Here is a 21,878-nt window from a genome sequence, read left to right as displayed (position 1 = left end):
ATAGTGCAGGAATTTTGGCAAAAAGTGAAAGAGGATATCAATAGAATGCTAAATATACAATGGACAATCACTAAGGAAATGGCAGTACTAGTTAAAAGCAATGCGATGGGAGAATTTAGAGAAATAAAAAAGCAGCAATAGAAAGCGCTCAGGCAGTAATAGTCTTTGGTTGAAAGGATGCGACAAAATGGACAATGCAAAATTGGCATAGGTACATGGTGGACCATATTCAATTTGAATTTATGGATAAAAGGATAAATTCGGAAAATGAAACTGAGTTGGGACAACTGATGGGACGGTGGGACAAGGTAAGACGATATATGATGAGCAGAATCCGAGACCAAGCTACAAGAAATAAATTGGAATCACTCTATAATATGTAAATAGATATATTGCTCTTGGGTCAAAGTGGATTATATAAGAAACACCCCCGATTGGTGGTGGGGTATGTGTGTGTATGTGTCTGGGTGGGGGGCACATTTCACTATGCACTGTTTTATGTTGTGCGTAATATAAATTTGTTAAAAATCAATTTTAAAAAATTAAAAATAAAAGGACTGAATTACGGCAACAGACTCTACCTGGTGGGTGAAATTATTTCACTGGTGCTATATATATACTATGGGCCAGTGATGGCAAACCTATGGCACACATGCCACAGGTGGCATGCAAAGCCATATCTGCCGGCACATAAACCATTGCCCTAGCTCAACTCCAACGTGCATGTGTTTGTCGGCCAGCTGATTTTCAGCTTGCATGGAGGCTCTGGGAGGACATTTTTGGCTTCCAGAGGGCCTCCGGAAGGATAGGGGAGGGCATTTTTGCCTTCCCCAGGCTCTAGTTGATTTCTGGGCCTACTGGGCCCACCGGAAGCTGGGAAACGGGATATTTCTGGCCTCCAAAGGGGTGGGGGAGGCTGTTTTCTCAATAATGCATGCGCACAGGCTTTCGGCACCCGAGGAATAAAAGGTTCACTATCACTGCTACAGGCCTTGTAGTGGATGCAAATATATGCCTGTACGACTGAGCCTTGATTTTGAAAAGGAGCACTGGTAGATATTCCTTCAATAAATGGCACTGCACATGATTATAGCTCTCAGGTGCTAGGTGAGATCAAGGGAACTGGACAGACTATTCAAAATCCCAGGTAATAACAAAACAATGGTGGCATGGCATAAATAAAATCATATAAAACAATGTTTCCTGGGTTGGCTTTGGGATACTGGATAGGAGATGGACTAGACTTTATGCAGCCAGCCAGTCAGTCAGTCAATTTGAATAGATGCCCATGCCTATTTCAACAAGTGATTCTAAGAGATGAACAATGGTAACATAAAAACAATTACGACAACAATTACAAAAATTCAAAATACACAACAGCCAAGAAAAGTGTCATAGCCAACAACTGTTAACACAACCTGGCTATTGGTCCCATCACATACTTGGGACCACAGGCCTGGGCACTGAGCCAGGCCTTTAAGATCTAACCAAAGGCCAGCCATGTTCTCTACAGTGGTCACTCAACAGAGTGGTCATTACAGCAAAAGAGGCACATCTTCTGGGCTTCACATCCAGCATGCCTTAAACACCAGCACTGGAGAATGCCCAGAACATACTAGGTAGGTTGAAACAACTGGGGAGAAATGGGCCATGAAGTAATGCAGCCCTGAACCACAAAGATCTTTAAAGGTGACAACCAGCAGCTTGAATTGCACCCAAAAGCACACTGGCAACTACTGTAACTCAAACAGTAATACTGTATTACATATGCAGAGTAACTGGCATCTTTTACTTCCCGTGCTGCTATATTCTGCACCATTGAAATTTCTGAGAGATCTTCACGCTCTGACAAAAAATCTCAGAGGATGGTATGTGGTCTGACTCGGGCTGGGGCTCTTTAAACAAGACAACAGAAGGTTTTGCCTCATCAGTGGTTTCAGATGATTTAGTAGGCCCAGGTAACTCCACCGCCTGTTTGGCCTTATGGAGCAGAACTCTAAAAATTGAGGCTTTGAACAACCCTGCCGCCACAGGTTGTTCAGGGGCTGTTTCATCGTCTGATAAATCATAGTCCTTTTCAGTGTCCTCAAAAGGAGAAGTCTCCTCGGCCCAAGACCCCAAACCCAAGGGGGGCGGTACAGACCAAAGGTTTCTAGGTTGTACTGGACGGGGTGGTTGACTATGTTGCACCCCAGCCACCATCCCTTGAGAATAAGAGTTTGTGATAATGTCCTGCAGCGTGGGGGACATCTGCTGCCAAGCCTCTGGTTGTACTTGAAGCCCCGCCGCTGTAGGTGTAAAGGTGGCTGAAGGGCCTTGCAAACCCCATACATAGTGGGATGCAGATCCTGGCCTAGATATGCTGAGGCCTGGAGAAGGGAGAACCTGAGGCATGGATGATTGCCTGTCTGGAGACCAGTCCCTGTCAGAAAAAGCCTCCGAGGGTCTCGAGGTGTTTTGAGGCATCATGGGATCCCTGGTCAGGCCCAAATGCTGCAAGGACAGTGAAGGGAGGGGCGGAGGAACATGAAGTACTGCTTCTAGCTTCTGTTCCAAGGCCTTGATACGCCTCTCTGCCTCTTTGAGGGAAGATGAGGAGGAGGCATGAGAAGGTTTGGCCTTATCTTTGGCCTTAACCTTGTCCCTGTCCTTGGGAACTGTAGCAGGGGATAACACTACCTCCGGAGTAACTTGTCCCTCCATGTTACTCATAATCTGATTTCCCAAAGGTCAGCAAAATCACGCAACCATCCTCTGCAATTAGCACAAAATGGCTACCGGTACTTCAGGGCCTTGCGCAAGCGCAGAACAGCCCTTAGTTCATTGGCGCCCAAACTGGGCGGAGAGGAACTTTCCCGCCTTGAAAACAATGGCGGCCGCCCAAACTACTTGAGTCAAAATGGCGACGCCCTGAGGCGTTTGCTTTCTCTCGCCTCACGCCTCCGATATCACTTCCCGCACTGCTCTCAGGCCACCAGCAGTCTCGGAGCTATTCCAGCAAAGGGCTTCTATCAGCAGCAATAAAAGCAGCGGCAGCGGCGGCGGGGCTGCCGAACAGCTGAGAAGCGCTGGCATCCTGCCAGCAGCCGCTTGACACTTCTAAAGCGGTTCCCGAGCCTCCCAGTGGGGGGGGCGGACCCCCCCCCCCCCCACCTTCGGCTCACAGCTGGGTCTGGCCTCGGAGGCCGGGGACCCCAGGCTGTGTTGCTCCTCGATTGGGGCAGTACCCTCTGAGGGAAGAGGTCCCCGAGGAGAAATCGATGGGGGTGGTGCCCGCAGAGGGCAGAGACCCCTCTGGATTGATTCTTTCACCTGCAGTAAAAAACACAGGAAGAAAGGATTAAACAGGTACTTTAAATAAATTCAATACATTATACTTTTAATAAATTTAACACATTATACTTTCACATTACAAACTACAGTCTCTACATTTGAACTGAGTTTTATAAACTGAGCTCCTGCGGGCTACTAGGGGGCGGTACTAACTAATTATTTAAATTAACTCAGTCTCTACCAATAGGATTGGTTGTTAACCCATGTTGGACTCTCCTTCCAGATACAGTGGAGAACATATTGTAACAGTCCAGAAATTAAGTCATGAACGCATACGTACCCAGCAGGGTCACCCAAGGTGCGAAAGACATCTCAGATGCACAGTAAAAGCAAAAAAGCACATGCTTGAGCCGTGGTGGCACAGTGGTTAGAATGCAAAATTGCAGGCCAATTCTGATGACTGCCAACTGCCAGCAATTAGGCAGTTTGATTCTCCCCGGCTCAAGGTTGACTGAGCCTGCCATCCTTCCAAGTAAAATGAGAACCCAGATTATTGGAGTTAATATGCTAACTATGTAAACTGCTGGGAGAGGGCTGTAAAGCACAGTGAAGAGATATAAAAGTCTAGATACTAAGTGCTACATTAGGATATACAGTAACAATACTGGGATATAGCAATATATACAACTGAACAGAAAGATGCTGCAGGCAGATTTTCAGATTTCTAATAGTGATTATGATGTCACAAGGTTAAAATTGTTTAATGTCCAATTACTAATGTTGACATACAGGAAAAGGAAGTCTGAAACTGAAAAGACAGAATTAGGAACATGAAGCATATAAAGTACAGTGGTACCTCTACTTAAGAATGCCTCTACTTAAGAACTTTTCTAGGTAAGAACCGGGTGTTCAAGATTTATTTGCCTCTACTTAAGAACCATTTTCTACTTATGAACCCGAGCCCAGAAAAATTTCCCAGGAAATTTGACAGCGGCACAAAGGCCTGGCCAGTTTCCTGCCATTCCCCCTTTAATCCCGGCCATCTGGGCTGCCAGATTTTGGTGATGCTTAAGGAGGCTTTGGCAGTCCAGAGCGAACAAAGCATTTTCCTTTCTCTAGGCGCTTGGAGAGGGAATAAAACCTCTGCCAGCGCCCAGAGAAAAGAAACGCTCCCTTCGCTCTGGGCAGCCGAAGAGTCACCACAGCAAAGGAAAGACACCAGCGAGCGAGCGAGAGGAGAGGGGAGCCCTTCAGCATGGGAAGGAAGAGGCAGCAGGTAGCAGTAGCAGCAGCCAGTATATGGGAGGCAGTGTATGGGAGGCAGCCTCGCGCCGGATTTATTTATTTACTTTAAGCCTTAAAGTTTTGGATTTTTTTGATTCCCCTCACCTCACTTCCTTCCTTTGGCAGCGACTCTCCTTCTCCTCATCTTCCTCCTCCTCCTCCCACACAAATTCCGAGCTTTTATTTCTTTCCTAAAGGGTTTGCACACATTATTTGCTTTCACATTGATTCCTATGGGAAAAATTGCTTCTATTTAAGAACGTTTCTACTTAAGAACCTGGTCATGGAACGAATTAAGTTCTTAAGTAGAGGTACCACTGTATTAAATCCAGAACTCTGTTATCGGCTACAGCGGCCTTCAGGAAACCTTTGCCGGCTGCAGAAGAAATGGGCCAAGGTGTGGGAGGCCTAGTTGTAATAATCTGAAAGTAAGTAGTAGAATAGCAAGGGGGGGTTGTGTACATGTACAGGGGGGCAGTGCGGGCTATGCGTATGCATGGAAGGCATGGCATTATGGATGTGGGCACGTGTATGCATGCTATCACCGCGGACTCTTTTGGCACTCAAGCCAAAAAAGGTTGCCCATCACTACCTTAAAAGATTATCCCCTACTTACAAAACCCTCTAGTACTAGAAGAAGATGATAACTTCGCGGTACAGCATATCCACTATATAAAGTATTGAACAAAGGAAGATTAATTCAGAGATTGTGGTAACGGAGTGTTTTCCCTTCCATTTCAATTCTCTAGCCTACAAAATACTCTCTAATTTGTATGGGCAGTTTTTATTTTCCAGTCATCAGATACTCAGACATTAAAATACCACTTTATCGTAGTTTCATTCTGACTAGCACTTTATTTTCGAAACTGTCATATGACTGAGTGAGAAATTGCCAACCAGCATTATTCTACTCAATTAATCCAATATGCAAAATAAGAATAAAAGAATATGCTAATGTCTAAATTCATATATAATGCTAAACTATTTTTTGTCTTGAACAAATCAACCTTGGAGAAGAACAAAGAAATTATATTCTTGTTGCAGTGAAAGTTTTGAACTTCTTGTAATAGTGAAGAACTTATTTATGAATCTGTGGGTCTGCTTTCTATTTATTGTGAGATGCTAGTTCTATTTTTTACAATATTTTCTGCATGAATGATGGTTGACCAAGAACTCTTGCTTTTCTTTCTTTTTATGAGGAGATTGTTATTGAGTTGACTTCCTTTTTTGGATGGTTTGTTTTTCTAGTACTGGTATGTTCTTTTTAACATTTCTAGTTCCCCCCATGGACATCAAGTGTTTCACATCAAAAATCTTCAATTTCAGCATTCTGTTGCCACATTGCCAACCAAGTGGTTACTGAACGTCCACATAGAGCACAGGAACATAACACCCTTTCCTGCTCATGCTTTCCAGAAACTTGAAATAGAAATACAGTGATACCTCGTCTTACAAACGCCTCATCATACAAACTTTTTGAGATACAAACCCGGGGTTTAAGATTTTTTTGCCTCTTCTTACAACCTATTTTCACCTTACAAACCCACCGCTGCTGCCTCCGGACTCCTGTTGCCAGCAAAGCACCCGTTTTTGTGCTGCTGGGATTCCACTGAGGTTCCCCTCCCTGGGAAACCCCATCTCCAGACTTCCGTGTTTTTGTGATGCTGCAGAGGAATCCCAGCAGGGGAATCCCAGCAGCGCAAAAACGGGCACTTCACTGGCAACGGAAGTCCGGAGGTGGGGTTTCCCAGTGAGGGGAGCCTCAGTGAAATCGCAGCATCACAAAAACACAGAGGTCCGGAGGTGGGGTTTAGAGGACTTCAGTGTTTTTGTGATGCTGCGATTTCACTGATGCTCCCTTCGCTAGGAAACCCCACCTCCGGACTTCTATTGCCAGCAAAGCGCTCGTTTTTGCGATGATGGGATTCCCCTACTGGGATTCCTCTCCAGCATTGCAAAAACACAGAAATCCAGAGGTGGGGTTTCCCATGGATGGGAACCTCATGGGAATCCCAGCAGCGCAAAAATGGGTGCTTTGGCTGGCAAAAGGGGTGAATTTTGGGCTTGCACGCATTAATCACGTTTCCATTGATTCCTATGGGAAACATTGTTTTGTCTTACAAACTTTTCACCTTAAGAACCTCGTCCCAGAACCAATTAAGTTTGTAAGACAAGGTATCACTGTACATAGCCAACATCATTCCTGATCACTGTACTGTAAACACTCTTATCCGTCATGAATTTTGTAGCCTGCATTTTATGCCATTCAATGTGGAAATTAATGCTACATCCTATGGTAGCACGTTCCATAATACAAGTATTCTGGGAAATTGTGCTTCAATGATATTGGCATTTTTCCTATTAAATAAATGTAAATATTTGGCATGGCACAGGAATTCAGATTACAGTACTCAGTCTTGCAATCAATCAGGAAGAAACTGGCTACAGAAGGAAGACTGCTGGCATGGAGAGATGGCAAGCTAACAGAAAAAAAGCAGGCAAACATAGTTTATCCTGAGCATTTTTTTCTTGCAAAGCTTCTGCCCCTTCTCCTCCTATTGGGACATAATATCAAACTATAACATGCCGAGATTCAAAACTCAGACATGAGAAACCACTTTTAAAGCAATCTAGAGTTCATAAACCAGCATCAAACCATACCTTTAGTTATAACTTCTTGAATGAATATAAACCACATACTGTGATTTTTTTAATGGTTCAAATGCAAAAAAATAGCAGACAGCAAATTACAAAACTGATTCTATCTGATAGTACTTCAAAGTGTTTGATGTAAAGGAAAGTGTGATATTGTTCTGCATTGAATTACATGGTGCATCATCTATAAAAATTACTCAGCTTTCTATTCTATTCATGAATACTTGGCAGAAGCCAACAGGATTTGATTTGCAAGCATGCATGGAAAGAAAATAAACTGTATTATTAGCTTAGGTTCATTAAGTTTACTAATAGGTTTCTCTCCCACAGAAATTCAAAAGATTGTGATTATACTATTACTGTATATACCATGCCACCAGATATGCCAGAAAAGGCAGCATTTCCAAGGAAAGCCAAACTTAATTGTTAGGTTGTGACACTAATTTATTGCCAATGTCTCATAACATTTTGCCCTATGATCAATAGCTGTCATTTGTTATATTAGTCGGAAATTAAGAGTTTCTTCTATTTCCCCCCCATTCATTTCTAAAAGCCCAATGAATGCGTTTTATTTGAATCAAAGCAAATTTTACCAACATTTTTCATAACAATGGATAGGATTAATTTAAACATTTTACAAAACAGACATAAAAGTATTTTTAAAAGTTCATTTTCAACATAATATTCTGTAATTTTTAATTTAAAAATGCAAAATTATTGGTGGCTTATAGAACACTTGTGCCCCTGATATCAAAAAAAAGAAGCAGGTTGAACTTGACTTTTAAGTTCAGTAATGTTCAAAAAGTCTAAGGTCAGCAATCATACCTGAAGAAAATTCTTTAAACATTTTCTGATCCAGTTGTTTAAAATCCTCTGTAAAGTCATATCCACAGCTACCCCTCAGTCCATTTGTAACTTTTCAAAATCAACATTCTAACTACTCTTTTGCTGTTTATTCCAAAAAGGGGACAAAAATCAACTCCTTAAACTAGTATTTAAGGCTTCTTTTGCTAAGGATTGAAAGAAACTCACACAGTGCTAGAAAACTTTTCAATCCAAAGGTTCCTACAAGCTGAAAAGCAGTAAGCAAGCAATTCCTGAAAATGTTAGAAAAGGAATTATGCGAATCCAGTGTCCTTTTGAAGGTGTTGACTATAATTGGAGCAAAAGATGGCTATTCCCTTGTTTTTCTAGCGCTCTAAACTGACTGGAAGCTGCTGTCTTGTGATCCCTTCTGGGGAACCTATTGTATGGAGCATAGGAAGGCAATTCTACGCACTCTCCTTGTTACTCCAGTTTTTCATTCCACCGTAATCTTCAATTTGCCATTTCTTGCTCAGAAACCTGATTGCTCAACCACTCAAAAGTCTCAAATACTAGCTGTAGAAAACGGCATGCAGCTTTCAAATTGTTGTGAAGATTTTCTTTTTGAAATGCTACGCACAATGAATCAAGGGTTCTGAACCATTCTTTTAAGGTCCTAGAGAAGACGGAGCCAAACTCCTCCAAGTAACAGCACTGCAAATATGCAAGAGTAGAAAACAAATGCCATTCTTCGCACCACCATTGCCACAGAACAGGATCTAACTTGTGTGCTGAATTCACATCATGTTTATACTAGTACTCAAGAGTTATCCCCCATCTGCTTCAGTGCTACTAGGTTTCTGATAAACAAAGCAGCCAAACAACCCTTATCAAGAGAATGAGAGCAGTCAAAAGTGACCACATCAATCACCAGAGTTTCCTCCACAACAGGAGAAGGAGCGGGCACTAGCAGGCCAGCTATCACAGCCTCATTATTTTTACTGATTTTTTAAATCTCTAAATATCAGCAAATGACAGGGATGCAAAGACCATTTTACCCTTTAGGAACTCTTCATAGCCTGCGAATGGGCCGTTCTGAGTGAAGTCAGGAAGTGAATTGACCTCACAATAGATCATTGCAAAAAAAAACCCACAAGGTCCTTTTATTTATTTTTTTAGCACTTTCAGAACTTTCCTAGAAAATATCAAATGTAGGGTCTAGTATAGTCTATGACAGTGATGGCGAAGCCATATCTGAAGGCATGCAAGGTGTTGCCCTGTCAGCTCCAGTACGCATGCGGGCGCTGGCCAGCTGATTTTCGGCTGTTTTCGCTCTTCCCAGGCCTCAGGAAAGCCTCCTGAATCGTGGGGTGCAAAAAACAGCCCAATGGGCCAAACAGAAGTTCAGGGGGGGAAATTCCAGCTGGGTTGTTGGGCCATTTTTCACCCTTTCCAAGGTTCAGGAAAGCCTCCTGAAGCCTGAGAATGGTGAAAATGGCCAACCAGAAGTCATAGAAACAGAAGATTGACAGCAGAAAAAGACCTCATGGTCCATCCAGTCTGCCCTTATACTTTTTCCTGTATTTTATCATAGGATGGAAATATATTTATCCCAGGCAGGTTTAAATTCAGTTACTGTGGATTTACCAACCACGTCTGCTGGAAATTTGTTCCAAGCATCTACTACTCTTTCAGTAAAATAATATTTTCTCATGTTGCTTCTGACCTTTCCCCCAACTAACCTCAGATTGTGCCCCCTCACTGATGTCCGGAGGCCTGTACACATGGGGGGGGCACCACGGGGGGAGTTGTGTGCATGCGTGAGGGGGCAGTGCAGTGGTTGTGCACATGTGTGCATGGTAGGGCATTGCATTATGGGTGTGGGCACATGCGTGGCCCCTATCTCTCCCGCATGCATCCTTTTGTCACCGGAGCCAAAAAAGGTTTGCCATATCTGGTCTATGACATACTGAGATTGCAGCGTGGTGAACAATGAGTTCTTGAGCTCTCAGTAATATGCCTTACCTTACCTCTCATAATGGAATCCCATAAGCCCTCATGAGAAAATAATGCCTGTTCCTGGATAGCACTCTACTTACTTATGAGGAACCAGGGAAAAGTATTCACACTAGGCATATTAGGAAATGCAGTTTTTCTCCTTTTCAGAGTAATACTGTAACTCATTTCAGAGTTACAATGCAGAATTTTAAAGCAGTTTCTTATTTATTGGGGAATTATAACTAATATTAATAAATCTATTAATGAAAGATTTAAGCAGAACATTTAAACAAAACATTTTACTTACTGAATATAAAGATGTCCTGTTTTCCTTTAATATAAAATCTTCTCAGGCCTCAAATATCCACTTTTGTGCTACAGTTTTCTGTCAACAAAAAAGACATTTATCATCTTCATGAAATTCAAGAGTATGTAATTATAAAGGCATACGTAAAAGAGAGCGCAAGCATATACACACGCAGTTGAACCATTCAGTTTCAAAAATAATCAGGAAGTGGTCAATCATTTAGAGTATTTGATTTGGAACTGTCTTACATTTTTAAACTAATTTTAAGATTTTGATTGATATATTTAATGGGAAATTATATACATACTCTAAATACAATTCTTGGTACAGGTAGCCCTTGACATACAATAGTTCAAAGGTACTGAAAAATGTGACTTATGAATATTTTTCAAAGTTATAACTTTTTCAGCATCCCCATGATCTTGTGATCAAAATTTAGATGCTTGGCAACTGGTTCACATTAATGCCTGTTGTAGTGTCCCAAAGTCATGTGATCACCTTTTGCAACCCGTTGACAAGCAAAGTCAATGGGGAAGCCAGATTCATTTATTAACCATGTTCCTAGCTTATCAACTTCAGTGATTCACTGAATGATGGTGGTAAGAAAGGTCGTAAAATGGGGGGAAACTCACTTGGCAAATGTCTCAGTTAACAACAGAAATATGGGGCTCAACTGGGGTCATAAATAGAGGACTACAGTATTTCTAAGTGATGAACAAAGCTATATGCAGTAATACCTCATGATACGAACTTAATTGGTGCAAGGAGGAGGTTCGTATGACGAAAGGTTCGTAAGACGAAACATTGTTTCCCATAGGAAACAATGTAAAGTCAATTAATCCGTGCAACCAAAACCCCCCCGCAAAAAAACGACTTTCGGCGACTGCTGGGAAGCCGCGCAGCTGTTTTAAAAGGTCGCAGCCGGCCTGGGGTGCTGGAAAGCCCCCCAGGCAGGCTGCGACCTTTTAAAACAGCCGCGCCGCTTCCCAGCTGTCTCCTGAAGCTGAATGCCAAAGCCGAACTTCCGCGTTCGGCTTCGGGAGACAGCTGGGAAGCCGCGCGGCTGTTTTAAAAGGTGACAGCCGGGCTGGGGGGCTTCCCAGCAACCTCCCGAACCGAACCCGGGGTTCAGAAAAATTTTGCCTCTTCTTACGAACTTTGTTCGAGTTACGAACCGGCGTTCGGGAGCCTTCTGGGAAGCCCCGCCGCCCGGCTGTCACCTTTTAAAACAGCCGCGCGGCTTCCCAGCAGTCTCCGAACGCCGGTTCGTAACTCGAAAAAAGTTCGTAAGAAGAGGCAAAATTTTTCTGAACTACAGGTTCGTATCACGAGTTGTTCGTAAGACGAGGGGTTCGTATCCTCCTTGGATTCACCCACGCATGCGGAGAGCGATGCATAGGCAACAACAACTGAGAGATTATTATCAAAGAAAATGAGGCCATCTGTGGTTGGGTGAGACTGTGGTAATTAGTGAGGCTGCTATAAATAGCAGCCTGTGGGTTTGGCCATTGTGGAGGATTATCTGATCGTTGTGTTTCGTGACTGCTTTACCGACTTTGACCTTTTGTGTGCTGATTTTCCCCCCGCTTTGAAACTAAACCAGAGCAAAGTGTGTTTCACTTTGGGAAAGAAGAAGGACTGTGAATTGCCTCACAGCTGCAAGCTAAGTATCACAGAACTGATAAGGGACTTGTATAAATTACCAGTTTGTTTGGAGACGAGTGCTCTTTGTCTACCAAAAGAGGGCTTAGGTTAAGGGAATTTTCATTATAAATAACATTGTTTTGAATTTTCAAACGTGTGTGTGTCTGAAATTTGTACCTGTGAATTTTTGGGAGCAGTCTCCGAACGCCGGTTCGTAACTCGAAAAAAGTTCGTAAGAAGAGGCAAAATTTTTCTGAACCCCGGGTTCGTATCACGAGTTGTTCGTAAGACGAGGGGTTCGTATCTTGAGGTACCACTGTATACTCAAATATGTTGGCAACCAGAAGAACCGTTGTACCTACCTGAACGGTCTTCTCGATGCCCTGGAAGGAGAGTCCAGCATGGTTTAGCTCAAGTCTTATTGGTAGGACTGAGTTTCAAATTAACATAAATAAATAATAATTAGGTACCGCCCCCTTGCTGCCCCAAGTACCCAGTTTTAAAAAACGAAAAGATGTAAAGGTAATGAACTTTATTAACAACCATAATAACATAAGAAACAGTATCATCAAACCAAAACTCCCATGGTTCTTCGGGAGGGTATGGACTCTCCTTCCAGGGCATCGAGAAGACCGTTCAGGTAGGTACAACGGTTCTTCTCCCATGCCTCCTGGAAGGAGAGTCCAGCATGGGATATACCCAAGGTCCAAGGTTCAGGGAGGGAGATTGTGAACCATGGGTGGTACCTCCCCGCACACCTTCTGGAGTACCCGTCTGCCAAAAGCAGCTTCAGCTGAAGCGAAGGTGTCCAATTTGTAATGGCGAATAAAAGTTGTGGGTGAACTCCAGGCCGCGGCTCTGCAGATATCTTCAAGGGGAGCTTGTGACGCCCAAGCTGCCGAAGAAGCCGCACTCCTTGTCGAATGAGCCTGTATACCACTCGGTGGAGTCCTTGCGCTCGCTTTGTATGCCTCAACTATACATAGTCTCACCCACTGGCTGATAGTATTAGATGATACCTTGAGGCCCAGTTTGCTAGCACTAAACGAAACAAACAAAGCCTCAGTCTTGCGAGAACTGCCGGTACGCCTGATGTAAAGCTTCAGCGCTCTGCGTACGTCTATCTTGTGCCATTTAAGCTCTAAAGGGTGAGTACCGTGAGCACAGAAATCCGGTAACACCAGCTCTAGAGCCCTGTGAAAGTGAGAGTTAATCTTTGGAAGAAAGGTGGGGTCCAGACGTAAACAAACTCTGTCTGGATAAAATTGACACAAGTCTGATCTGACCGACAGGGCGGACAGTTCGGAAACCCGCCTTGCCGAGGTGACCACCACCAAAAAGGCCGTCTTAAAGGAAAGGTAACGCAATGGAACAGTTCTCAACGGTTCAAACGGTGGTCCCGTGAGGGCCTGAAGGACCAAGGTCAAGTCCCATGTGGGAAAACGACGAACAGGAGGGGGATGCGTGTTGGTAGCCCCTCTGAGAAAATCCTTAATCCAAGGGTGACTAGTTAAAGGTCCCCCATCGTCCCGCTTTATAATGGTGGCAAGCGCTGCGACCTGGCGTTTTAGCGTGTTTGGCGCCAAACCTTTCTCCAAACCCTTTTGCAAGAATTCCAGGACAGGGATGACTGAGGAATCCTGTGGTCGAAGGTTCCTGTCCTTGCAGAAGGAATGAAAGGCTGCCCATGTTGCCTGATAAATTCGGACTGTGGAAGGGCGTCGAGCCGCTTGAATAGTCGCGATAACATTCTCGGGAAGGAGACAGCTCCTCAACCTGTCCCCTTCAAATGCCATGCGGTTAAGTGAAACCATTGAGGTTCCGGGTGGTACACGAACCCCTGGCTGAGGCATATCCGGTCGTCCGGTATCCTCCACGGTGGAGAAATGGACAGTTCTCTGAGGTCCGCAAACCACGGTCTCCGAGGCCAATGAGGCGCTAGCAAGATCACCTCCGCCTCCTCCGACAGGATCTTCCTTACCACTGATGGAATGAGTGGAATCGGGGGGAAGGCGTACAGTAGGACCTTTGGCCACTGAAGATGTAATGCATTGACTCCTTCGGCTCCCGGAGTTGGAAACCGGGAGTAGAACCTCCGGAGTTGGGTATTCTGGGGGGTAGCGAATAGATCCACCACCGGTTCCCCGAACCGACGCGAGACTTCCTGGAACAGGTCCGGATCGAGCCGCCACTCCGCCGGGTCCAGTTCCTGGCGACTGAGCCAATCCGCCTGCTTGTTGTCCTCCCCCGCGATGTGCTCTGCATGGAGGGAGGAAAGATGAGTCTCCGCCCAGTTGAAGAGGAGGACCGTCTCTTCCATCAACCTGAGAGAGCGCGTTCCGCCCTGGTGATTTAAATGCGCCCTGGTCGCTACGTTGTCCGTGCGTACAAGGACGTGGTGACCTTCCAGTAAGGTGGCGAAGGCCAGCAAGGCCAAGCGGACAGCTCTCAACTCCAAGAAATTGATGTTTATTGAACATAGTTCCTGGGGGCTCCAGAAGCCCTGAGCCACCTGGGACTGGATGTGAGCCCCCCACCCCAGCAGACTGGCGTCTGTGGTGAGGATCGTGTGATGGCATGGTCCGAAGGAAGTGCCCTGCCGCAGTGCTGCAGATCTCCACCAGCGGAGGGAGTGTTGTAACTCGCATCCCACGACGGTGAGACGGTGTGTATGACTCAATCTGCGACGCTGAAACGGGAGCAAGGTCCACTGGAGAAGTCGATAATGGTAACGGGCCCAAGGGACAATGTCCACGCAGGATACCAGGGTCCCGAGTACCTTTGACAGGAAAGACAACGGCACCGTTCGGCTCTGTTGAAGGCCGGCTATGAGGGAACAGATGCGGTGCTGTCTGTCCGGGGATAGATACACTCTTTGAGAGACCGTATCGATCACCGCACCCAGATGAATGAGTCTGGTGGCAGGAGTCAAATGGCTTTTTGGCGTGTTGATGGTAAAACCATGACGCTGAAGACAAGACATCGTGGTTCGTAAGTCCTTGTGCGCCCTCTGGCGGGTTGGAGACAGAAGTAAGATGTCGTCCAGATATGCGAGAATCCGTATAGGGCGGGACCGCAGATCGGCCAGTAGTGCATCCAGTACCTTCGTAAAGGTACGTGGGGCCGATGATAGGCCAAAGGGCATGGCCCTGTACTGGTAATGGACGTTGTGTAGACAGAATCGAAGGAATTGTCGATGGTACGGGTGTATGGGAATGTGCAGGTAGGCCTCCTTTAGATCCACTGAAGTAAGCAGGTCCCCTGCCCGAACAGAGGCCAGGATGGAGCGGAGGGAGGCCATCTTGAACCGTCGATACAGAATATACTGGTTGAGACGTTTGAGGTTCAAGATGAGCCTGCAACCCCCGGAGGCCTTGGGTACAAGGAACACCCTTGAATAGAATCCCGTACCCTTGGAATTGTCCTGAACAGGTTCGATCGCCTGGATTTGTAAAAGGTGGAGAATTTCCTGATCCAACAGAGACCTCCTTTCGAAGTCTCTGGGGACCGGACAGGCAGTAAAATGGTTTGGAGGATCGTGTAGAAACTCGATCTTTAGCCCCTGCGAGATAGTGGCTAAGACCCAAGGGTCTGAGGTGGTAGCTCGCCATCTGTCGCTGAACTTTTGTAGCCTGCCCCCCAAAGGAATGTCGTCCGGGCAGTCACTTGGCACGTCTGGCGTTCCGTTGTTGGTATCCCCGGTATGGGCGTCTCGTCTGGGAGAAACCTCTGCCTCGTTCCTGGGAATACTGTCGGTCATTCCTGTAGGATGAGGAAAAGGCCCCCTGCGAGTAAGGTCTGGCCTGCTGTGAAGGGGCGGACCACGAGTCCCACCGAAAGGACTGCCTACGGGAGTACGGACCAGCCCTGCGGTCCTGGCGGCGGAAAGATCTTGGGAGGACCTTCCTTTTATCCTTATCCTCCACCAGGACAGGATCTAGGGCCTCCCCGAACAATTTAGTGCCCTCAAAGGGAGCTGAAGACAAAGTCCACTTGGACTTGGCATCCACCTGCCAGTTCCTGAGCCAAAGCAGGCGCCTAGACGCGATGGTGGAAGCCATAGCCCTGGAGGCAAATTTCGCGGCATGCAGGGTGGCATCTGTGGAAAATTCCGCAGTAGCGAGGAGCTTATTCAAGTCCTGCCGCAGTCGAGTCTCTTCAGGAGCCAGTCTCGCCTGAACCTCCTGAATCCACATAATGGATGCCCGACTGAAGAAGGAGGCAGTGGAAGCTGCTCGAAGAGCCCAGGCGGCCATCTGGTGGGTCTTTTTGAGAAGAGTCTCCGCTCTCCTCTCATCCGGTTTCAAATTGTCCGCCGTCTCTGAAGGCACAACCGTGCGGGAAACCAAAGTGGCCACCGGCTTGTCCACGGGGGGGAACTGGAGTAGCGTCTCCATGCTGTCATCAAAGGTATAAAACCTGCGTTCCAGGTTAGAAGGCCCCTGTGCCGCCGCCGGATGTTGCCACGGGCGCTTGACATTCTCGAGGAAAATCTCCAAAGCAGGAACCTTGTCCGATTCCTTAGCGGGTTCCTTGCATAAAGCAGCCGAGGTGCGTGGCCCCTCTGATGGCTCCACTAGTGGGGTTGCTCCTGGCACATCTAAGGCTTGTTTTGCCTTGCGCAATAAAACCCTATACAAGGAGGGTTTAAAGAGTCCCGCCACTGCTGGCTGCTCTGGAACAGTGAACTCATCATCTGACAGGCCCTCACCGTGGTCACTGTCCTCTTCAAAGTCAGTATGGTCCATGGATACAGAACCCAGCCCAGTCGGGGGCGGTGGTGCTGACCAGATGTCTCTGGGCTGGATAGGCTGAGAGGGAAACACATTGGCTCGTTGTGTTGCCGCAGCTATGCCCTGCGTAAATGCATTGGCCACAATGTCCTGTATAGCAGGGGCAAAGGCCTGCCAAGCATCTGCATTGTCTCTAAGCCCCGCTGCCGTGGGGGTGAAGGTAGATGAAGGCACATAACATGGTGTCTGTAGCTCCCCTTGAGACAGTGCCTGCCTATGAGAGGAGGTAGGCCTCTCAGGCCTCGCTGCAGGTGATGGCAATGGAGGGGGAATCTGCCTGTCAGGGGACCAGTCTCTCTCTGTTGCGGTGCCCTGGAGCCCCATAGAAAGCGCAGGTGAAAGAGCAGATGGAGGAAGGGGCTGGAACGGGCCTATAGTTAGTCCTCCTACGATGGGGGGGGACAAGGCCGCCTCCAGACGCTGCTCTAGGGCCTTGATCTTCCTCTCAGCCTCACGAAGAGAGGAGCTGGATTGAGAAGGCTTATTTTTAGGCTTGTTGGCCTTATCCTTCCCCTTAATCGGAGTTTTGGCTGCCTGGGCCTGCTCCTCCCCAGTGACAAGTTGATCTGCCATATTTATTGATATGGGGCAGCGTACTCACAATCCAAGCCACAAACAATGAACAGCCACAGTCGTTTGTTCAGGAATAGAAAGCTCTGCCACACAAAGATGAGCAAGCAGGCAAGCTGGCAGTGAAAAGGCAGCGTTCTCATAGGCTGTCAGCCGGTCACGTGACCCCTTCTGCTGTCACCGGGCAGACTGCCTAAAGCAGATAACTTGGCCAGCTGCCCAGTTCGCGCCTAATTAAAACGGCAATCCATGCCGTTCGCGCTCTTGGCTTGGTGCCAGCAACAAAAAAATGGCGACGTGAGGCGATATAGAAGCCTCCCATGCAGCTCGCTATTGCGAGCGCTTCAACAGCTGTTCGGCGGCTCCTAACGGTCGCCGCGGCTTTTTCTCTTGCTCTCCTGTCTCTCGGCGCCATCCACGGCTGCCCGACGAAGCAGCAATCCCCGCTAGCCGCTCGCTCTTTGCGAGCGCTCGAACAGCTGTTTGGCGGCTCCTAAAGGCCGCCGCGGCTTTAATTCCGGCATTCTCCGTCTCTCGCCGCCCCCGAGATTGGGGAGGGGCGGACCCCCCCCATCTGGGGTGATATGGGCTCACTAGACCACCAGGTCAGTAATTATTATTATAATTATAGCCCCGTTGCTCCTCGGTGGGCAGTACCCGCTGAGAGAAGAGGCCCCAAAAGGAGAAAAGGTGGGGGTGGTGCCCGCGGAGGGCAGAGACCCCATCAGAAACAGGAACCTAGTAAAGGAGAAAAAAGGGAAAAAATTACAAGGTTCACAAACATTTAATATACATTAAACTACATTTACATACTCAACCCAAAGGGAGAGAGAAAAACTCATGTCCTTAACCTCGACTGAGTTTTTTAAAACTGGGTACTTGGGGCAGCAAGGGGGCGGTACCTAATTATTATTTATTTATGTTAATTTGAAACTCAGTCCTACCAATAAGACTTGAGCTAAACCATGCTGGACTCTCCTTCCAGGAGGCATGGGAGAAATGGAAAGTAGGCTGTAATTTCCAGGAGCAGTAATGTCATTACAAAGCTTTTTCATATTTCCTTTTTTAACTGTTCCCCCTTCAGACTATAATCTCATTCTATATATAATCGCATTAATAATACATTAGATGCAGCAAAATTCCCTACTAAGTATGAAATATAATTTTTAAGAACCCCCATTTTTTTTTCTTAGAATTTTGATCTGGCTGTATAGTTTTATAAACAATGTTTTTAACTCTATATAATATATTCTGATCCAAATGACATAAATTAATATGATCACCACATATTTTTAAGAACTTCTAAATATCTTGCAATGTATTACAAAACAATTGCCTTACAATTGTTTTCAACACAATATCTGACAATAAAACCATATTATTGTCTTGAAAATCATTACCTTGCTATATATTCCTTTTACTTGAAAACAAAAATGCAACATTATAAATGATAGTTTTGGGAGAAGTGGGGGGATTCCCTACAACTGTAAGCAGAATTTTATTTTTAAAAAACTTACAAACAACAGGTAGGAATGGGAATTAAACCTTATAGAATGGAATAATGCTTAGTTTTCAGCAGTTTGTAGATCAAAGACTGCAAAATTTGACCAATGCATTAAAAACAAACAGTGAGGATGTCAGTATTTTATTTAAAAAAGCAAAATCTTGTCTACCTAATTTGAAACCTGCCTTGTAAGTGCTATCTTTATATAAAATGAATCTGGAATCCATAATACAATCAGATTTCATGTTTTGAAATGATGTTGGCAACCAATCATATAAAAGTTATTTTTAAAAAATACAGGCTATGGATTAAGGAAGACTCCTACAACCACAGAAGTCATAACACAACAGACTGATCTGATCCTATCTTGGAACAATCATAGTCAATTTCCTATAAAGCATACAAAAATTCAATGCCTGATATCAACTTCCTTAAAATCACTTAGCACTTTGTTCCACCTCAATATTTTCAAACAACTGTCCTTTTATTTCCTTTCTTATTTTTAACGAAATTACAAGTTTTTATGTAATCTGAACAGAAATGTACCAGCTGGGAATGCACTGAAAATTTCAGTTCAAAGATTGGTTTTAACTTTTTTTTTTAAAAAGCTAAGTAGTTGAAGGTATTAAAGCTATTCAATTTGTTCAAAAGTGGTGCTTTCTAATATATGGTAGTGCAGACGAATACTTTTTAAAAAAAAACAGCCACATCAGCCTCACAACACTGATTGAAAAGCTGTTGCCAGGAGTTTCTGCAATTTGGGTGTATGCATGACTAAAATGCTGGGCACAGCTTCTGAAGCAGCTATGTAAATCTGTAAAAAAAAATACGCCTGCTCTAATACTTTCTCAACCTCTAAAAAGAGAGTAAGAGAGGCTTGATATGCATTCCTGCACATTCTTAAGTGGCACATTCTCAAGACTTGTATCATTTTAGATGGTAACAATAATTAGCAACAATACTACAATGCTTCAGCTGCAAAATATCTTATGACATGCAATAAATTCAATGTCCCGTTTTCAAATTAAAGTGGTACCTCTACTTACAAACTTAATTCGTTCCGTGACCAGGTTCTTAAATAGAAAAGTGTGTAAGAAGCAGCAATTTTTCCCATAGGAATCAATGTAAAAGCAAATAATGCGTGCAACTGGGGAAACCACAGGGAGGGTGGAGGCCGTTTCCTCCCAGGAGATTCCTAGAGAGGCTCCACGGAGGCTTCTCCCCGCCTTTTCCGGCCCTGTTTCCTCCCAGGAGATTCCTAGAGAGGCCCCACAGAGGCTTCCCCCTGCTTTTTCCGGTTATAGTTTCAGAGGCTCGGGTTTGTAAGTGGAAAATAATTCTTGAGAAGAGGCAAAAAATCTTGAATACCTGGTTCTTATCTAGAAAAGTTTGTACGTAGAGGCGTTTGTAGGTAGAGGTGCCACTGTAATCAGCTAAGTTCAGAGGTGAAATGCTCCCAGTTCACTCATGCCTGTCAGTCTTTGGAGAGCCAATCGTGAACGCAGCATGAGGCTCCTCCCACCCACCCAGATGCCGCCATTTGTGTTCTTTTACTCTCTGCACAGGCGCAAAGCGTTCTCTGCATGCACAGAGGGTAAAAGAACCCAAATGGTGGCATCCAGACAGGTGGGTGGAGCCTCACACTGCCTCTGCAGCCGGCTCTTCGACAACTGACAGGCACGAACGAATCAAGAGCATTTCACCCCGGCTAGATTACAATAGCATGAACACTGCTTTTTGTGCAGTAATTTCTGAGATACTTCTCTTTCATTTTACTAATGCATATTGAAAAAAGAAAAACAGAGAATTCAAGTACAGCAGCATCTACACTACAGTTTATTTTTATTTCATGTTTTCAAACTTAATGTTATTATTCAGAGGAAAAGCACAATGTTTCATAGCCTAAGAAAATGTTTCCTGCACTCAAGCTATCTCACCCCCCACCACTGTACTCCCACAGTAGTTTCAGTATTACTTTACTTTCGTTAAGATTCATACACAGCTCAGCTAATATCTGACCACTCTTGGCTTTGCATTCATTTGACCTCAATATACGTTGTTTGTTCAGAAAAACGATACTGTTTTGCAAAGAATGAGAATAGCTTATACAACATGTTATATTTATAAAATAATCCTTTTGTCAAGTAGAAAACCACTAAGCTGTAAGTTCTATTTAGCCAATGATATATCCACCCTGAAAGTTACACAATAATTTTCTGGAAAAAATTCATGATGACATGAAAATTCTTTTTCCCATGGATATAATCAAAACCAATTATTGAAAAATCTTTCATTTATATTCTTTAAAGGCACACATAATACCATTTGAGCAATATAAAAACCTTGGATTCTACAGGTAGTTCTCGATTTCCATCCATTTGTTTAGTGAGTGTCCAAAGTTACAACAGCACAGAAAAAAATGACCCGTGATTGTTTTTTCACAGGGACGTTGCAAAATGATGGTCAAAATTCACATGCTTGACAGCTGGCTAATATTTATGATAGCTGCAGTGTCCTCATGGGGAAGCCAAATTCACTTTATAACCGTGTTGCTAGCTTAACAAAAGCATTCGTTTACTTAACTATTTGTGGCAAGAAAGGTCATAAAATGAGGCAAAATTCACTTGTCTCACTGAACAACATAAATTCTGAGCTCAATTGTGGTCAGAAGTCAAGGACTACCTGTACTCACTTTGGTGCCAGTTTATTCTCCCCACCCCACCCCCACCCCCAGTGAAGCAGTATACTTGTTCCAAAGAGCAAAAATCATTTAGACACGTATCTTTGCTCCATCATATTCTATAAACCTACATTTAAAAAATAAGTACAGTAATAACTCATGATACGAACTTAATTGGTGCAAGGAGGAGGTTCATAAGACGAATGGTTCGTAAGACGAAACATTGTTTCCCATAGGAAACAATGTAAAGTCAATTAATCCGTGCAACCAAAAAACCCCCCGCAAAAAAAGGGCGTTCGGCGACTGCTGGGAAGCCGCGTGGCTGTTTTAAAAGGTCACAGCCAGCCTGGGGGGCTTCCCAGCACC

The 21,878-nt window shown here is 44.9% G+C and overlaps 1 protein-coding gene across 9 annotated transcripts in view; it reads right to left on the bottom strand.

Annotated features, from left to right (window-relative positions):
* Positions 1 to 21,878, bottom strand: part of ATXN1 (ataxin 1) — a 349,478-nt gene that overhangs the window by 216,794 nt on the left and 110,806 nt on the right. For all 9 annotated transcript variants that reach the window (XM_070747309.1, XM_070747310.1, XM_070747308.1 and 6 more), the window contains one exon: positions 10,322 to 10,399. The gene's annotated coding sequence lies outside the window, so the exon portion shown is untranslated. The remainder of the gene's footprint in view (positions 1 to 10,321; positions 10,400 to 21,878) is intronic.

The sequence above is a fragment of the Erythrolamprus reginae genome, chromosome 3, assembly GCF_031021105.1.
Source record: "Erythrolamprus reginae isolate rEryReg1 chromosome 3, rEryReg1.hap1, whole genome shotgun sequence".
Classification (NCBI taxonomy): Eukaryota; Metazoa; Chordata; class Lepidosauria; order Squamata; family Dipsadidae; genus Erythrolamprus; species Erythrolamprus reginae.
Note: the sequence above shows the minus strand (reverse complement) of the source record. Positions and strands in the feature narration are given on the sequence as shown.